Consider the following 19,720-nt stretch of genomic DNA (forward strand, 5'->3'; position numbering starts at 1 on the left):
TAAATGTTTTGCTGCTGTGGTTCACAGCTCTGACACCAACAGCCAGTATACAAGCATGCATGTCACATGTTGGCCTCCCTCCCCAGTTACTCTTTTGCAGGGGGACCTCGAGGATCCTTTTAGCTCTGTCTGCAGTGTTCAGCCCCTCTTCCTATAGCACCAACAAAACCTTATCAAGTTTTCTGCTCCTTTACAGAGAGTACACAGCAGTTTAGCTAGGGTTGACAAACCGTCTGCTTCAATCAAAGCACTGAGTTGGTAAAATTAAATATGCTTATTACAAAAGGACATAGGTTTAAGTGATACCACATATAAAAGAATAAGGATAGACATGATACAAAAATAAAAGTATGCTTAAGACTTTGAATAGTTGAGTTTTAAAGAAGGTTCTCTCACCAGTCCTTCAGCCAGGCTCCAACACACAGAGCTCCAAGTGCTTGGTTTCTTTGACTCCTTAGCTGAGGATAATTTAGGGGTTCACTCACCCTCTCTTTGTAGCCCAGGCACCCTTTGAAATGTGGTGGTCTGAAATGTATCCCCAGATCAAGTTCCTTTTCCCTCCTGGGTGCTGATGCCATGCTAGTTTGTGTTTTTTACAATACAAATGATCTTCCTGTAATCTCAGATACAACTGCCTAGCCCACTGTCTTTGGGTCACACCAGGCTTGAGGTAGTTGCCCCTTTCCTTTGTCTGTAAGAACCTGTTAATCAACTTCCCCTGACATGCCTGGTTTAGACACATTTTAGTCACATTTCCAACACATCTGTATAATTCTTTGTCCGTTAACCATACGTTAATCATGCAAGAATGTTAGTGAGCTATTAGTTTTTTAATGATCTAATACATGCTACTTTCTGGATAAACATAATGACAGCAGTTTGTGCGGGACAGTGAGTGTCAGATCTGACAAGCGCTGACACAGTAGTGAACCATCAGTAGGCCTCTCTGTCACACTTACTTTAATTCTTTTTTTTCAGATCTTGTCACATGTCTAAGGATTAATGGACTGGGATATGTGTGACTACTATTGTTATGCAAGAATACATTTGCTGAATTATGGAAGCCAGATGCATCCCTGGTGTAACTACCTACTTCAATTTACTAGTTTTAAAATGCATTGTATGTAACTGGAGCCGCAACAACTTGTGGTCATTAGATGAATGTGACTTTTAAGTGTTGCATTATTAGTCTCAAAGGCAAAGACAAATTGGTTGAAATCCTGGCTCTACTCAGTGTATGGGTGTAGATAATTCAGATATACTAAATGTTTAAGTATCAATATCTTTAGATTCCTTAATTGTTGTTCTCTAGTTTTCTTCAGATTCTTCCTCACTGCTAGTAGATTCTTCTCCAAATAAGTCTCGATCAGTAAAATTCAGTGACTTTGGCACTCTATTTTTTTCAAGATGATAAGAGCAGGGCTGTCACTCATACCCACAAGAATTGTCTTCCTATCCAGAGCTACTGTTAGGCAGGAGATCTTGCTGTCAGGTGTAAAGACAGACATAACTGAACAGTCGTCCAAGTCCCACAGACTTACTTCACCTAAAAGAAATAAAGATGTCACACCACTGTACGTAATTTGTCCTAATTAAAACAAATGCTTTGTTTCTGGCTTGGCAGATATTGGTGGCTTCAAAACAAGCAGTTTTGATATTTGCATCGTGACTCTTGCTAGACGGCTGACTTCCTTAAGACTCTTACCTGAATATAGAATTCCATTATGGCGAGGACTCGAACCCCCAGATGGCACAGTTCGTTGTCTGACCGGAGAGAGACGGGCAACACCAGCAAGGTCCGAACACAAAGCTCTTTATTGAAGAGTGCACACAACAATAGAGAGCAGCCCGTCTCCAAACAGAACCAGCAGCTTCTAAGTAAAACTAATAGGTTTTTATAGATTTATTCATAAAGCAGCCCACCCCTCCCCTATGTTAGTTAAAATCCTCTCTCTCTATTATGCATGCACTTCTACCCCCTTATTGTAGATAACTTTTAGCAAATTGCAATGCTTCACTAACTTTATCGGTATGGATGACAACCAGGAGACGAGGAGTTAAGAACAGACATAACACAAGAACAGGGAGTGGAAAACAGTGCCTCCTATCTCAACAAACTGTTCCTAGAACATTTGGTGCAAGAATGCAGGCCTCCCATTTTTTCTTACTCCCTGCAACTTAAACAAGTATTCTTTTATTCTATCTATCTCGTTCAGGAACTTTCCCAGCAACCTTTATTGGCCTGACTTTGGTCTGGTTGGCATAACTGCTTCATATTTAATTTCTCACCTAACAATTAGAACTAGACAGAAACTGACCATTCTGATTTGCAAAACTTCTACATAACAAAACCAAAACCTTGGGAAATTTTTCACAAAACTCAGTGGTCAAAACATCAGATTTTAAATTAAAATGGTCATGTTTCTGAACTTTCCAACCCTGGACTTGTCACCTGGATTGGCTGAAACTGATGTCTTCTCAAAACCTTTTGGTTTTGACAAAATTACTTCTATTTAAAAAAAAATTAGGTCAAATTTTGTGCTTCATCTTAAATTCCACCTCTTCCTTCCTAGGAAGGGCAATTCCATAAGGTCCTAGTCAGAGATACAAGTTTGCCTGTGAGCCCCCAGTAAATATTTTCAAATTGAGCTGCAAATACCTGGGGTGTGCTGTCCTATTCATAACAATAGTGATAGCTGAACCATTACTCCCAAATGAGGCAGAGCCTTTGAACAGCAGGTTCAGATCAGGTTTCTCTCTTTACTCCCTATCTTCTGCATCAGAGGTTAAGGGAGGGGGAGGAGAAATATAGTTACAACAACCTCCTCCTGTGATCCTATAGCCCAGACTGTTACTATTTACATTAGCTGGTAGCAGAAGGCTGTGCTTTTTCCAGAGTAGGGGATGGATTGCTGGGTTGGGGTTAGTTGAGGGGGAGCCCAGTGTGGCTCTCAGCTGCCCAAGAGTGGGAAGTTCCTGTCTTGTTGCCTCAAGAAGAGGGGATTGGCACCATGTGCACAGACCACCCCACTTCCACCTGGGAGCTGGGAAAAGCTTCTGCTTCATCTCCCCGTGGGGGAGATGTAAAATGGGTTACTAGAGCCACATGCTGGGTTCAGGGGCTTACAAGGACCCTGCTCCCGTCTTACCAGTCAGATCTCTAGTAATCTCACTCGCGTTACAAGAAGTTTTTGGCTTTAATACCACTAAAACAAATACAATTAAGAGATACAGTAAAGTCTCTTTTCATATTTATCATTCAGTCTTGATAGTACTTTTTAGAACAAGATGGAGAATAGAATTGTAGAAGGTTTAACTGCGGAATAGTAAGTTTCACAAACCTGCAAGTAGTACTGCTTTTGCCCCTCCTTCTAACATATGCAGTTTGCTGTTTATAGTGAGTTGAAGACTTTCATAACCTGGAATAATCTTGTGTTTATGGTGAAATGTATCCCAAACTTTAATCCTAGGAACAGTCAACCAAAAAATATACTTGGTCAATTTTGTAAGAAAAGCCACTCATGAAATACAAGTGACAGTTTTCCAGTGACCTGTTATGAGGTGGGGAACACTTGCAGCTCCTGTTGAAGTCAGTTTGAAATCAACAAGAGGAGTAACCTGTATTTGATAACTGAACTGTGCTGCTTTACTCTTATCAAAATGGGTTGTGGGGCATCTCTGAAAATTGGAAAACTGAAATTTTGATTTGGGGGGGGGTCTGAACTTCAGAGATCCCAAAATTTAGATAACTGGGATTTCTCTGTATCTACAGAGAACTGTTCATGATTGTTTTACCTTTAAGATTGTAATGAGAAATAGAAAATCTGAGAAATTCACAGTCCATTCAGGACCTACTGTAAACAGATTAAATTTGGACACATTTGGTTTAATTTATTCCTTCCAATTGTTACCCACATGAAAGAGCAACTACATTTAGTTAGGGTTGACTGTATAAAAATGGCTGATTAAATGTCAAGTATTTTCAGGCTTTCCCCTGTAGTAACTAAATCACTCAACTCTTGCATTGCAAATGTAATGACTTCTGGGAGATCATTGGTAAAGAACCTTATAACAAATCTATCGTAAAACTGGATTTAGTGATTGTCATATTGTTGAATTCTGGGACAGAACTGAGATCCCTCTGCTCTGAATGCTTCAGCTAAAAGAATCTATATTAGCAGTCATGGCTCCAAATCATATGGCTCATAAGTGTTTCTGTCCAGCAAAGGGAAGGGGTACCCAGGCACACCACTAGCTTATTACAGAAATAAGGAATTTAAAAATACCTTTTCAAACCTTCTGCCTTACTATAAATGTGCTACAGACTTTTGAAGCTTGCTTAGAAGATGAAATCTGATGCTTCAAAAGCAACACTTCAAGTGTTTCCATTTCTCTGGAGATGAATTCAGAAGTGTTCTATTGCATACCTGTGGCTGTTGTCATGGAAACAATACCAGCTCAGGGGATTCAGGTCAGACAAAAGTCTCTTTATTAAATGATTCTAAAAACTATCGGCCCTGTTGTTAATGATCTGTCATCTGTGCTTGTTGGCATGAGCTACAGGGACAGTAGTGAGAATACTTGTAGATTTCAAAAGTTCTGCTCCTCAAAGAGCAAGAGAGTATTTGAACTACTGCTTTATTAATGCTCACTTTAAAAGGTTACTGAAATTTGTAGTGTTCATTAAACTGAAAACTTTTCCTAATCTAAGTCTGTCCATTCAACAAAAACAAGGGAACCTACTGAACGTAGATAGTTTACTGAGGATGGGATCTCTAGGATGCCCCTTCCTGGCAAAGTTCTGGGTAATGCAGGATAACAAGACTGACGTTTTCAGATACGTCCTCTATGTAGTAACTTCTACAGTAAAGTATTGATTGAAGGGTGAAACTACTGTTTGTATAACAATAGGACCTAGAGGCCCCAACTAAGATCAGGTTCCCATTGTTCTGGCAATATATAAACATATGGTAAGAGACAGTCTCTGTCCCTAATATCTTACAACCTAAACAGACCAGTAGTGGCCAGTGTCTCAGTAGCGACAGAGCCCCAGACCCAGGTCTCCCGTGACCAGGCCACCTCTAACTGAACGAATCACAGATTCTGAAATGGAATCTTCGTGTCTGTCAATTTCTTCTTTACTAGATTTCCTCAAACTATTCTTCCTAGAGACTGATGGCACTGTTATGTTTCCTACTTTCTTTTCTGATATAAACACAACTAGCTTCTTCTGATAACTTCAACTCTTTCCCCATATTACTGCACAGACTTTGTTTCCTTCTTTTTCCTTGCTCTAGTGCCTTCATTAGTTACATCACTGAGTGCTCTATTTGTTGTTCAACATAGAAGGTTAAGACTGAACTGTAACTGAGTGTAAATTAATTATATTTTGTCACAATTAGCTATTATTAGATATTAATATCTATAGTATATTTTGTCCAGTAGCTATACTATAGATTAATATCTACTTTTATTTAACAGCTAGCTTTATATTTAAACATTAATTTTAAAAATCCTCCACAAATAATCTTGGCCTGGATCCCCAAAGGGACTTTGGCATTGCTGTGCCTAACCTTTTAGGCACCTGGAACAACACTGTGATCAACAAGGCTGGAGTTAGGCACCGAGGCTACCTATACAATGAGTGGGAAGAGAGAGTCACCTCAAAATGCAATCAGCAAAAGCCAGCACCCTACTTTAGGCAACTCCCTAACCAATGGGGTATGCTAATGACAGAGGTGTGTGCTAATCCTGGCCCCTCTTGGAGACAGGAACCTATCTCTGCTTAGTGATCCACAAATGGGAACCTGTCTCCTTAAGTGCTGTCAAGGTTCCTTCCCCACTCTGAACTCTAGGGTACAGATGTGGGGACCTGCATGAAAACCTCCTAAACTTATTTTTACCAGCTTAGGTTAAAACTTCCCTAAGGTACAAACTATTTTCCTTTTTCCCTTGGACTTTCACTGCCACCACCAAGCGTCTAACAAATATAGACCTGAGAAAGAGCCCGCTTAGACACGTCTTCCCCCAAAAAAATCCTCCCCAAACCCAACACCCCCTTTCCTGGGGAAGGCTTGATAAAAATCCTCACAATTTGCATAGGTGAACACAGACCCAAACCCTTGGATCTTAAGAACAATAAAAAAGCAATCAGGTTCTTAAAAGAAGAATTTTAATAGAAGAAAAAGTAAAAGAATCACCTCTGTAAAATCAGGATGGTAAATACCTTACAGGTAATTAGATTCAAAACAGAGAATCCCTCTAGGTAAAACCTTAAGTTACAAAAAGACACAAAAACAGGAATATCCATTCCATTCAGCACAGCTTATTTTCTCAGCCATTTAAACAAACAGAATCTAACGCATATCTAGCTAGATTACTTACTAAGTTCTAAGACTCCATTCCTTTTCTGTTCCCGGCAAAAGCATCACACAGACAGAGAGCACCTTTGTTTCTCCCCTCCTCCAGCTTTTGAAAGTATCTTGTCTCCTCATTGGTCATTTTGGGTCAGGTGCCAGCGAGGTTATCTTAGCTTCTTAACCCTTTACAGGTGAAAAGGGTTTTTCCTCTGGTCAGAGGGATTTTAAAGGTGTTTACCCTTCCCTTTTATATTTATGACAGGTGCCTACAGCATTTGTTGCAGAAATGAGTTAGGTGTGTCTGCCTTGCTCCATGCAAAATGGCCAGAGGAGGAAGGTAACTTTTAGCCCTGTAGATATGGGAGACCCAGGTTCAATTCCTTCCTCCTCAGGCAGAAGGGGAGAGAAGGTTTGAACAGGGGTCTCCTAGTGCCCTAACCACTGAGAGATGGGCTAATCTGAGGTGGGGGCTCCCCCAGAGAACATAACAATGATGCTGTAGTGCAATGGTTAGGACACCCACCTGGGAGGTGCACACAGGGTTGCCAACCCTCCAGGACTTAAAGATTAATCTTTAATTAAAGAGTGTGTCAAGTGATGAAACCTCCAGGAATATGTCCAACCAAAACTGGCAACCCTAGGTGGAAGACCCCAGGGTCTGGTCTCCCTGCGCCAATCACTCTTTCAATTTTTATCCACAGTGGAACAGCTTCCACAGGAGAGAGTGAGGGAGCCCCACATTAGAATGTCCCATAACTCAGTGGTCAGAGCACTCTCCTGAGAGGTGGGAGACCCTTGCTCCCCTGCTGCCTGAGAGGGGAATTGAACCTGGTGCTACCACATTCCAAGTGAGTGCCCTAACAATTGGGCTAAAAGCTATAAAGGGGATAGCATCACCTCCTGCTTCAGCCAGATTCTCAATGGGACCTAATCTGGTAGGTGGCCTCTGAGCATGCCAACGGGATCCAGCCCTACATGCGACATAGGTGGCTGAATGCATATTCTTCTCCTCTTCCCTGCACCTTCAATCTGGTTTGTGAATCGCTCTGGGGCTTACGTGGGAGATAGGCCCCCAGATACCTAGAATGGGGCAACAGTGCACATGCCCAAAGGCAGAAACATTGGCACCTAGGGAACTTTTTGCTATGCCAAGTGAGTTTAGATGCCCACAGGATTTCACAATGGCCTGTAGGATCAGGCTGCTGGATTCTGAACAGCTGGAACCCATTGCCAGTGAACTAGAGGTCTCCTTATTTTATTCCTATTTTCTTGTTACTGTTTCAAGCAGTGATGAACAGGAAGCAATTGAAGTGCTCACTACTGCTCTTTCCCAACAAAGATTTTCACCAGACCGTGCATTTTAGCTGAGTGTACCACTACTATAAACAAATCCAGAGCCTTTTGGATAGCAGAGCTCGCCACTGAAATACTGCCTGCCAAATAAGCTTTTGGTTTGTGTGTTATGTTGAGACAAAAATACAAGCACTGGTTTTAATTTTAAATTTTTAAAAAACTAGAGCTAGAACTATTTGGTGCCCCGGGGGGGGTGGGGGAGCAAAGTTGTTTGCATATAGCAAAGCAGAATTCCCTTAACTGGGCACTGTGATAAACAAGAAGTGAGATGGGGGCACTGATGCTTTCCTCAACAATGCATTTCACTTACTCTAAACAATCAAATGGCGCACTTTGCTCTATCTGAAAATCTATCCAATGTAGCTTACTCCTCCTTAAAATTTTGGCATTCGCCAGAGAATAATATAAATGGAGTTTTGTTCTCAGTGGGTTTTTTTTGTGATTGTGGTCATGAATATTTGCACAGGAAGCTTGATTTGATCAGTTATGCTTATTCAATCAAGCAGAAACATGCCCTTTTACTGCTGTCTAATCCAACCAGCTTGAATATTGAATCATCACAATGCACACTTTGTTTATGGAAACTTGTGAACATCATAGAATGTGTTACTATTTATGTGCCCAATTCTATTATAAAAATAACTATCTGCATCAAGCCACTACTTTAACCACTGAAAGGTTTCTGACATTAGTCTTATCACAAGGTACCGCTAAGCCTTGAGCATTGCTAACGAAACAAATGTAGGAATTCTGAAATTGGAAGAATGCTGTTTGTACGACCAAAGAAACAAACAAACAAATCACACGACATATTAACTCTTCTCACTTGCTTATTACACAGTGATGATCTCTATCAAGAATGCCAACATAATATTCAGGCTCTGGAAATGTTAGAGAGCTATAATTTATTATTTTTTTAAAAGACCAGATAGTCTCCTTGGAGAAGTCATTCCATTTACTTTGAAGTAATTAGCAGATTAGCCCATTGAAATCTTACACTAATGGCTAAAGTAAAGTGGTTTTAAAATATTGCGGTTTAACATCATTCCTGTCATTTTTATAGTATTCTAAGACTAGTAAGGTGAAAACATTGATTCGCAAGTCAAATTTAAGTGTACTAACATTTCAAGATTAGCAAGGAAATTTATAATGGCAGATTGTGAGACCAGTATCTACCATGGAACCACATTAAACAGACATAATAATTGATGCATGTGAGAATGGACTTCACTCCAGAACTAAATCAGCATCCTGCGTGCTGGTTGTTTGTGATTAGATTAAATTAAATCTGAAATGTCTTAAAAATGTTCATGATAATTAATTAGAATATTATAGTATTGCCAACTCTTGCAATTTTATCACGGGACTTGAAATATTTGGTGGTTTTCTTACAACCCCAGCTATTGGAACTGAGTGAATAGGAAAGAATCTCAGTTTTCGTTTAAAAAATAAAATAAAAATCGAGCTCCTGTGATTGCAGAGAAAAATTTAAAAGCATGAGCTGAGTGTGGCCCAAGAGTTCAAAAACCAGAAGGCAAATAAAAAGAGAGCCATTTATTTTTAAAAAATCATGACTTTGTGGAGCCTGACTTCTGATTTTTTTTATTTTTATTTTTTTGAAATGCCTTGGCGTGGCAATAGTACCGTTGTCAGCATCTTTCCTTGGCGAGGGGGTTGTGATTTCCAGTGCACGATGCCAGCCTCACCAGCATTATCCATGCCTTTGTAACCTTCACATTGGATTACTGCAGTGGGGTTACAATGGAAGACCACTGAAAGTTTTAGGTAGTATAAAATGCAGCTGGCTATGTAGCTGTGTTTCACAGACGTAGAATACTACATCTTTATTGCAGAGAACAGAGTAGTTTCTTATTAGTTTCCAGCTGCAATTCAAAGCATTGGCTGCCTGATTTTTTTTAATAGTTTGGGGTGCTGTATGTCTTTGAGACAGACTTTCTCTGTGGTGTAGCCCCAACAGTTAAGCTCAGCGGGGACACTTGACTATGCCTAGAATTCAGCAGGGTGTTCTCAGTGAAGACTGCTAAGTACTGGAAATTGCTTGGTCCAACAGCACCAGAATTTGATGCTGCAGGCTCACTGTGAGGCTTATATAATAAGCTTTTTCGGGAGGGAAGTGAGGATGTTGAAGAAGCAGAGGATTGTGGGATGGGGAGCCATTTTAATGTCATTCTTTACATTTTGTTAATGATCGGTTACTATTGCTCTATATCTTTTTGTTCTTTGAAGACACATTTTTGGATGCGGGCCTAGAGATGTAATCGGCATAACTATACAAGAACACTTTTTTGAAGGGAGCTATTTACAAACAATGCAAATGGGACTTGTTTCAGGCGTTAAGTTTTTAATCATTAGAAATGTTGATTTGTAGTCACTAGGTATTAGAGGCTATAGGAGCGAAATGACATTTAAAAACCCTTTCTATTTCTACAGTCAGTTCAACAAGACTATTGAGATGCCCTATTGCAAATAGCAAAAATCACTTTTTGTGTTTTTTCAGTTTGTGGTGTCCTACTCCAGGATAATGAGAATGAAGAAATGGGTTTGCTTTGGGGTCTGCACACCAGCTTCTATTGCAGCAGATCCTTGTAGGGAGAGGGCCTCCAGTAGCAGAGTCTGCCCAGCAGGGAGCTGTGGTAGTGAAAAATATCTTTAGTTTCCTCTGGTACAGGAGAGTGGCAGGGGCCATCACAGCCATGCAAAGTAGGCAGTATTGGGTGTCAGGGGATCATTGCAAGCAGCTAGGCCAACAGTCTGATTCAGCACATCTCTGTTGAACCATCTGGCTCATTGGGATCCCACCAACCTGACAGATTTGATCAGTGGAACCTTAAAGAGTGGGTGAGGCACTATCTGCCCTCCTCTAATAGAGAACTTCCCCTAGGTGAGTGGCCCTGGCTAGTGTTAGGTGCACAGTGTACCTCCATTCTCTGTATAGAGGCTGAATCTGACTCAGCAAAGCCATCTGAGTCTGTGTGTTGGTTGTGTCACTAAAGACTTTCTATTTTTTAATTAGAGAGGAATGATCATCTCTCCCAGCTGGGGATACTTGCAACTAAGTCCTATCTGAATCTTTTGGGACTGGTAGATATTATTCATTTCAGCCAGATAGAAAGGAAGCACGGATCTGATGAAACAGTGTGAAAAAGATAGACAATGCTAACATAGTTTTCGGTTCACAATGTGTGACCCATGATGATGGAACACCACAGAGCATACCATAATTCTTAAGAGGACACCCAACTCACAATGAATGGGAAACATCTCATGACTCTCCTACTTAGCAGATCTGTATAGTGTGAGTAGAGGATTTGCTGAACATTTGAGCAGGACTTCCCTGTAATTTTTCATTCTGAAGTAACAGTAATCTGTTATTTGGTCACATTTTCTCACAGGCATCTCTTATTATACAAGAAACCCAGGCATCAAACACACAACACTGTTTTGACTTTTGTGTGTAGGAGAAAGTGGTATGCAAGAGACATTTTGTTTGAAAGGAGACTTCAAAGTACTTATTCTAGCCATGCAGTCATTGTGTCAGTTTACCAGTCCATGCACAAAATCTATTCACTTATCCTTTGCTCTCCAGTAGGTGGCTTGATCAGCATCAGCCCAAATAATCAGGGAGTTGTATCCGATTTCCCCGTGCCATTCTCCTGCACTGAGCAGATCTTGGCACAGGGGAGAATGTGGGCTAATATCTCGACAATGCACTATAGGTATAAAGAGGCATTACTATGTTCAGGAGTTTCCTTTACCTGTTTTCCATCATGACCCCAAAAATAATTTGACTGGCATCATCTGTAATGGCCACACAACACACACTTGGCTCATTTTTTAATCACTTCTTAACCTACAAATTTAGAAAAACATACACTTTTAGTATCTGCCACATATTGCCACTCATTTCATTTGTCTTAAGTCTTATGTTTCTAATGTGTATTTGAGAGAATCGGGTATGAAAAAATACCAAACATTCCATTTTACATGGTTTAATAATATTTCTGCTCATAGAAAGATCTGATGTGCATTAAGATATTAAGCAGCTTTTTAGAGTAAACCTAAATGCTGTTCTACAGACCTTAACTGTTAAAACAAGATCTCATAGACTAGTTCATATTATCTTTTTCAGCAAGTTTCACGTTTTCTTTTGTTTGCATACTGTTCATGAAGAGGTTGGCAAAACTGATTGTATGTTTTTAGAAATATTTTGGGAATATCTTGAGCAAATAATTTGTGCTCTGCAGATCATTCATGAGCAGTTAGATGTGACTATTTAGAATCTGCACTGTTTTGATTGTAAAAGCACTTTTTTAGCAGCCACTTTCTCGCATGAAACTGCATTTAAAGTTGCAAAAAACAAGGTTACCTTCCTAGTTTCTAAGTTCCACAATGTTATGTAAGTGATTTTCTCATCATCACTGTAGCTGGAAAGCACCAGGTGGCTTCCAGTATAGGTCAAGGCAGCATTCTGTAAGAAAAGCATGGATGTTGTACTTTCAAGAGTGTGGAGATGGGACAGGGTTTACAAACTGAACACAGAAAGGTGGTGTGCATAGTATGAACACACTATTACCTAGGAGAAGACCTCTGCCAGTCACAAGTTTAAGTACTCATCTGCATTCAGATTTATTTCATTTCTTTTCTCTCTCTTTTTAACTTGTTTAGATTTAACCAAACAAAATTTTATGAAACACACAAACTTCCAGAAAAAATCATCTTTCTGTTTCTTTAGAAATAATTCTTAGTGCATTTTGAACCCAAAAGCAATTAGTAGTATTGGTGTTGGTCAAAAAAGAATGGACTCTGGAAGCTGAGTGACTCTAATGACTTGCAGTTGAGTTCTGTAGCTTAAACATAAACCTTTGCATATGGCTGCACCTATGGACTTATCTCAATGATCACCTTCTCTGAAGAAAAGATGCCAGTCAACCTCTCTGTTGGCTCAGTGCTATAATGACAGAATACTATTAACATACTTGGGGAGGATGGGTATCATAAGCCAGACTGGGAAATTCTTAAAAACTAAAACCATTAACCGTACACAGGAAATGTGTTATGTACACAGAGTCTAAAAAGGCTGATAACAACCTGGCTATTTATACAGACTTTAAAGAAAGAAATTCAGACTGCAGTACTCCAGAACTGCAATCGTTTTGCTACAAGTTAAAAATTTGTTTTTGGACCCACAAAAGGAGAAAAAAAATGGCTTCCATTTAAATAAATTAATTATCCTTACATTTTAACCCTTAGCAACTAGTGACACCCCACTGCCCATGCAAAATCGAGTTTTTGCTTAGTCATGAACATTATTATATTCTCCCCTGAAAACACCTATTTCAAGCTCTTCTTGAGAAGCAGATCATGATGGAACCAATGGAGTGAACATAACATAGAAGGTGCATACAAGAAAAATGAAAATGCAAAGCAATACAAAGGCATTTGTTGAAATGTTTGTGGTGACATATAACCCGCTCATGAGTATTACAGAATGCATGTCAGTAGCCAGAACCAAATTTTGGTGGTGAAGAAAAATTTTGTAAATATAGTATTGTATTGTCATAACTCTTCAGCATATCAAATGATGAAATCATTTGTGCTGCACCCTGGGATGCCATTTTTTATTAATTTGCATGAGGACAAAATTGATTATTTGTATACTAGTCCCTACGGTGTATAAGACACCATGCAGCCTTTTGAAAACACAATCCCAGCCCAAAGAGTTTAAAGTTCTAGGTCCCAATTCTACAAATACTTACCTAGCCTCAACGGAACAATTCATGTGCATACACTTACCTATGCATATGTTTAGCAGATTGCGGTCTACAGTGTAGACTCTCAGCTCTCCTGGAAGAGTAATTGTGAGGCTTAATTAATGCACACTTGTAAAGTGCTTTGAGAACCTCAGATGAAAGGCATTATATAAGTGCAAAGTATTAACATTACAATAGAAAATATAATGTACTTATGATGTTATTCCTCACCTTTTCATCTCCACTGAGCAGGTACTGATCAATAGCACTGTACTTCTCATTAGCAAGTTGCTGTAGCTTCTCCAGCTCCTGTTTTACCTCATTCTCCAGCCTCCTTTTCTTTGCAGTTTTACTTTCATTACGTCTTTCCCAGGGCATCTGAATTACTAAAATAACAGGATTGATGGGAGGAACAGGGCTAGGGCTTCTATGGGAGACATCTTATTAAAACAAAAGGTAAGTCTGCTGTCTGTTTGCTGTATTACTGAAGCAAAATCCCACACAGGGAAAGCAGCACAACTCAGAAATATGGAGTCACTATAGCCTTAAGGCTTCTATCTAATTTAGTCTATGCTCATCACTATGGTAATTTAAGTAGGTTTTAGCAATTTGGGTCTTAAGTAATTGCCATGAACTAGTCACAGTGGATTCAAGATTACACTTCTACATTCACTTACAAGTCAAAACAGAAACATTTGGATTTTTTGATTACTCATCTCTCCGCCTGAAAAATCTTTTGGTCAGGGAGAAACTGCTTTGAGAGGTGCAGGTAGCTGTGATGTAATATCTTTTATGGGACCAACTTCTGGTGGTGAGAGAGACATAAGCTGAAGAAGAGTTCTATGTAAGCTCAAAAGTGTGTCTCTCTCACCACCAGAAGTTGGTCCCATAAAAGATATTACCTCACCCATCTTTTCTTTGAGATGTGCAGGCATTTTAAAATTATTTTTTCTAGCTGAATGACATCTAGGTAGCCAAGGAAACACCATGCTACTCTAGCAACAGATCACTTAGACATCCTTGGTGTCATTTCCAGGAACCCAACTATGAACCATGTGATGACTGCGATGGGCCACCTTGAGTAGTTTTCATCAATATCGACTTTAGGGCTTCCTAGTGAAGCTGTTGGAGATGCTGTCTGACTTAGTAACCACGTTCACAAATCTCATTGTGTTGGGATAGATCAACATCCACCCAGACAATGTTGGATTCCATCACACACTCTATCTGAGCTCTCTAACTTAGGCTTCTCAGAGGCACTCTCCAAATTTACCCACACATCAGTAATCCAGCAGGTTAATTTTGCCTGAACAGAGCCTTCAAATTTCAAATTAATTTATCTCAAGTTGGAGTGAATAATAGGCTCCAGTTCTTATTTACTGATGCTGCCTAGGAAGATCTCCATTTAGGAGCATTATAGATCCATGCATTATAACTAGGGCTGTCGATTTAATTGCAGTTAACTCATGTGATTAACTCAAAACAATTAATCGCGGTTAATCACAGTTTTAATTGCACTGTTAAACAGTAGAATACCAAATAAATTTATTAAATATTTTTGGACGTTTTTCTACATTTTCAAGTAGATTGATCTCAGTTACAACACAGAATACAAAATGTACAGTATTTTTCAATTCACCTCATACAAGTATTGTAGTGCAATCTGTTTATCGTGAAAATGCAACTTACAAATGTAGATTTTTTTTGTTACATAACTGTACTCAAAAACAAAACAATGTAAAACTTTAGAGCTAACAAGTCCACTGAGTCCTACTTCTTGCTCAGCCAATCGCTAAGAAAAACAAGTTTGTTTACATTTACGGGAGATATGCTGCCTGCTTCTTTTTTTACAATGTCACCTGAAAGTGAGAACAGGTGTTCACATGGCACTTTTGTAGCCAGGATTGCAAGGTATTTACACACCAGATATGTTATACATTCGTATGCCCCTTCACGTTTCAGCCACCATTCCAGAGGACATGCTTCCATGCTGATGATACCCATTATATATATATATAATATATATATATAAAATAATTTGAGAGTGAACTCCTTGGGTGCGAATTGTATGTCTCTTCTGTTTTACCTGCATTCTACCATATATTTAATGGTTTTGCAGTCTCAGATGATGATCCAGCACATGTTGTTCATTTTAAAAACACTTTCACTGCAGATTTGACAAAATGCAAAGAAGGTACTAATGTGAGATTTCTAAAGATAGCTACAGCACTCGACCCAAGGTTTAAGAATCTGAAGTACCTTCCAAAATCTGAGAGGGATGAGGTGTGGAACATGCTTTCAGAAGTCTTAAAAGAGCAATACTCTGATGCAGAAACTATAGAATCCAAACCACCAAAAAAGAAAATCAACCTTCTGCTGGTGGCATCTGACTCAGACGATGAATGTGAACATGCATCAGGTCACACTGCTTTGGATCATTATCAAGCAGAGCTCGTCATCAGCATGCACGCATGTCCTCTGGAATGGTGGTTGAAGCATGAAGGGACATATGAATCTTTAGCACATCTGGCACGTAAATATCTTGTGATGCCAGCTACAACAGTGCCATGAGAACACCAGTTCTCACTTTTCAGGTGACATTGCAAATAAGAAGAAGTGGGCAGCATTATCTCCAGCAAATATAAACAAACTCATTTGTCTGAGTGATTGGCTGGATAAGAAGTAGGACTCAGTAGACTTGTTGGCTCTAAAGTTTTACATTGTTTTGTTTTTGAGTGCAGTTATTTTTTGTACATGATTCTACATTTGTAAGTTAAACTTCCATAATAAAGAGATTATGCTACAGTACTTGTATTAGGTGAATTGAAAAACACTATTTCTTTTGTTTTTTACAGTGTAAATATTTGTAATAAAAAATACAGTGAGCACTGTACAGTGTGTGTGTTGTAATTGAAATCAATATGTTTGAAAATGTAGAAAACATCAAAAAATATTTAAATTAATAGTATTCTATTATTATTATTTAACAGTGCGATTAATCGCACAATTAATCACGATCAATTTTTTTAATCACTTGACAGCCCTAATTATAACACTATTGGTGAAAAATCCCTGAGGAAAATATCTTTATGTATAGAAATAAATTTTACATTGCCATTTAAAGTCTGGAGTTTGCTCCAATATAATAATAGTAAATCACATCACAAATATTACATTCAAATAACATTAAGAGCTATACGATAGCATTAAGGGATAGTTATACATTGTGGGCTGTGCTAAGCCACTCTGTCCACCAGGGAACGTTGATCAGCATTGTGTCTAGAGCTCCTGGGGACAGTCACCACTGCACCAATCTGGAAGAAAAGACAGTGTGCACTCCCTTCTGTGGAAAGAAAAGGAGTACTCGTGGCACCTTAGAGACTAACCAATTTATTAGAGCATAAGCTTTCGTGAGCTACAGTCTGGTGCAGAAATGGGGGGTAGCTACTGCTGCTTCTCCTCATCTTGCCTTTGACAGCTAATGGTACTGGTTCTTGTGATCAGGGGAACACAAGGACTGCAAGTGCAGCCAGTCCTTGCCTGTGTGCAGAAGCTCTTTGCTCCTTCTCCACCATGTGCTTTTAGGGTGTGGCTATACCGCAATTAGACACCTGCGGCTGAGCCACCTGGCAGGGTCCTAGAGCCCAGGCTCCAGCCCAAGCATGAACATCTACGTTGCAATTAAACAGCCCCTCAGCCCAAGCCCTGTGAGCCCAGAACAGCTGGCATGGGCCAGCCACAGGTTTTTAATTGCACCATAGACATACCTTAGGCAGGGGATAGTCACAGCCTGGCCCTACGGGTATTAGCCAAACCAAGAAATTTGCATTGGAAGGTTATGACTTTATCTGAATAATCCAAATTTCAGTGACAAATGTGTGACTCTAACCCTCTAGACAATGGTCATTTCAATTGTAGCTCCACAGCCTTAAGTTAAAATAAGGCATTTGTAACCTGTTGTTCCCTTCCCTCTTTTCCTTTTGGATAGAATATCCTTGTACAGGGTCCTGGTGTCCTTAGACAGGAGATGGCCAAGCAGAATGGGTTGCGGGGGAGCCTGGTCTTTGTACTCTGCCTTTATCCGATCCTTTACAAATCCAGTTTCCATGTTCCAAATGACAAAATGGTCTCTGAAAAGATCAGAATATGCTTTTACCTCACATGATCCAGCAGGAACTGAGCTTAGCAGAACAGTTCTCGCAGGCCTCACAAAACTAGAAGGGCCTGAATCAGCCAAACAGGCACAGGGAAGTGTAAGTTGTACTTCTCTGTCCCCCCCAAACCCCGAGGACCCTGGTACTACAATAGGAATTTACCTCAAGAGGGGTGTTGCCTTTCATTTGGGGCTCCATAGCAGCCCTGCTGGTGAGGCTGGTGAGGAAATGTGTGGATTCAACCTCCAGGTGCCCTAACACCCCCCAACCCCATTCTTTGGCCTGCAGTCATCCCCTCTGCTCCCCCAACACAAAAGAGGTTGTGATCACTTTCTGTCCCTTCAATCTACTCCCCTGCAGATTACCTGCCTCAGGGTCCCTCTGTCAGTGTTTACATTGGCCAAGATATACAATTCTCCTTAAGGAATCTTTTCAAATGATGTTAGCTGGCATCACAAAGATGGGGGACAATCCTGTTCAAGCTGAGGTCAATGGGAATTTTGTCACTGAGTTTTATGGAACCAAATTTTCACCTCAGATGCAGTGTATATGCAAAGAATTGCTCCTGGTCAGTTTTCAGCTTTACTTTGAGGCACATTCCACTAGACTTTCACTCCCCCCCTCTCCCCCAATCAATGTTGGCCCTATAATTTTCTGGGGAAGCAACTTTAGCCAGTTTTGATGCGTTCTAAGTAGTAAAATAAAGCAGTTGCAGACTGAGAGGACAGAAACCTCCAAGCTCCCTGGATTCTTTCCAGCTACCATAGGGGATGGGTCTTTATACAGAATACATTTTGAATTTGTAAGATCAGCAAGGCAGGAAGTTTTCCAGCTTTGGGGGTTTTTTTAAACAACTGGAAAAAGACAGCAAAATCAACAGGGCCAAATTCTGCCATCTGTTAAACCCTGCAGTCTCACTGATGTTAATGAGACAGTACAGGTTTCATTGAAGACAGCAACAAGTATGTCTAGGATATCAATGAGTCCAAGCTTCTAGTGATTTTTAAGGAGATGTGTATTAATGCCTTATGCCAGCGGTTTTCAAACTTTAGTAACCCGAGGACCCCCATTTTGATTTAAAATTCTGCCGCAGACTCCCAAGAGCTCTGCTCAGACCCAGGCCCTGTCCCCACTCCACTACTTCCCACAAAGCCCCCACCCCAGCAATAACTCTTCCTGCCCTCGCTCCACCCCTACCCCTCCTCTTCCTCGCCTCTTTCCGCCCCTTCCCCCAAGCGCCCCAGTCCCCCCTGCTCCCCCTCCCTCCCAGCGCCTCCTGCACTCTGGGGAACAGCTGTTCCACGGCATGCAGGAGACACTGGGAGGGAGGAGTTGATCAGTGGGGCTGGTGGCCCTGGACATGATTTTGCCCTATCGCCTAAGTGTGCCTTGTCCCTGCTCCTCCCTCTCCATCTCAGCGCCTCCTGCATACAGGGGAACAGCTGTTCTGCAGGGTGCAGGAGGTGCTGGGAGGAAGAGGGAGGAGTTGATCAGTGGGGCCCTGGACCCCCGTCCGCGGAACCCAGTTTGAGAAACACTGCCCTATGCTAATGAGAATTTTTAATAATAGCATCTTACAAAAAAAGCGAGAGAGTTGACTGAACTATGAAACCCACAATCCTGGTATTAATGTGTAGTTAACTGAACAGAACATGAACTATGGTTTTGTTATTTTATATGTAGCAGTTTAGAGCTTTGTGTATTATCTGTTCAGTAATAGAAATAAACTCTTACCTATTCTCGGAGAGGCCGAATAACAGACCTCCCTCAAGAATCTTGTACTCATTATTTTGGCAAGAAATAATGTAAAGGCCTGTCTTTTTCTTTATATACTTCTTTTTCAGAAGGTCATAAGTTAGCAGAGTCTGGAAAATCAAAAAAGAAACTACGTTGTCTACGTTGTATGATGAAGAATATATGTAAATATGTTCTTGTGCATGTTAGCATCAGGTTTAATACAAATAAGTGAAAGATGTGCATGTGTACTTACACAAACACATTGTGATGGGCTTCCTGCCCCGCACTGGGCTCTAAGGGGTTAATTGAGTCCTAGGGAGGCTGTGCAGGAGGCAGCCAACCAGAG

The 19,720-nt window shown here is 40.3% G+C and overlaps 1 long non-coding RNA gene across 1 annotated transcript; it reads right to left on the minus strand.

The window, feature by feature from the left end:
• Nucleotides 1-1,223: 1,223 nt before the first annotated feature.
• On the minus strand, nucleotides 1,224-19,437 carry LOC311520080. Its single transcript, XR_014711481.1, has 9 exons — nucleotides 19,372-19,437; nucleotides 17,438-17,613; nucleotides 13,715-13,869; nucleotides 13,527-13,577; nucleotides 12,100-12,201; nucleotides 11,489-11,583; nucleotides 3,342-3,466; nucleotides 1,706-1,812; nucleotides 1,224-1,546 (listed from the first exon to the last, which is right to left on the minus strand). It is a non-coding gene; the product is annotated as an uncharacterized lncRNA (long non-coding RNA).
• Between the last annotated feature and the right edge of the window lie 283 nt (nucleotides 19,438-19,720).

Source organism: Lepidochelys olivacea (assembly GCF_965140295.1).
Source record: "Lepidochelys olivacea isolate rLepOli2 genome assembly, chromosome: 4".
NCBI classification, from domain to species: Eukaryota; Metazoa; Chordata; order Testudines; family Cheloniidae; genus Lepidochelys; species Lepidochelys olivacea.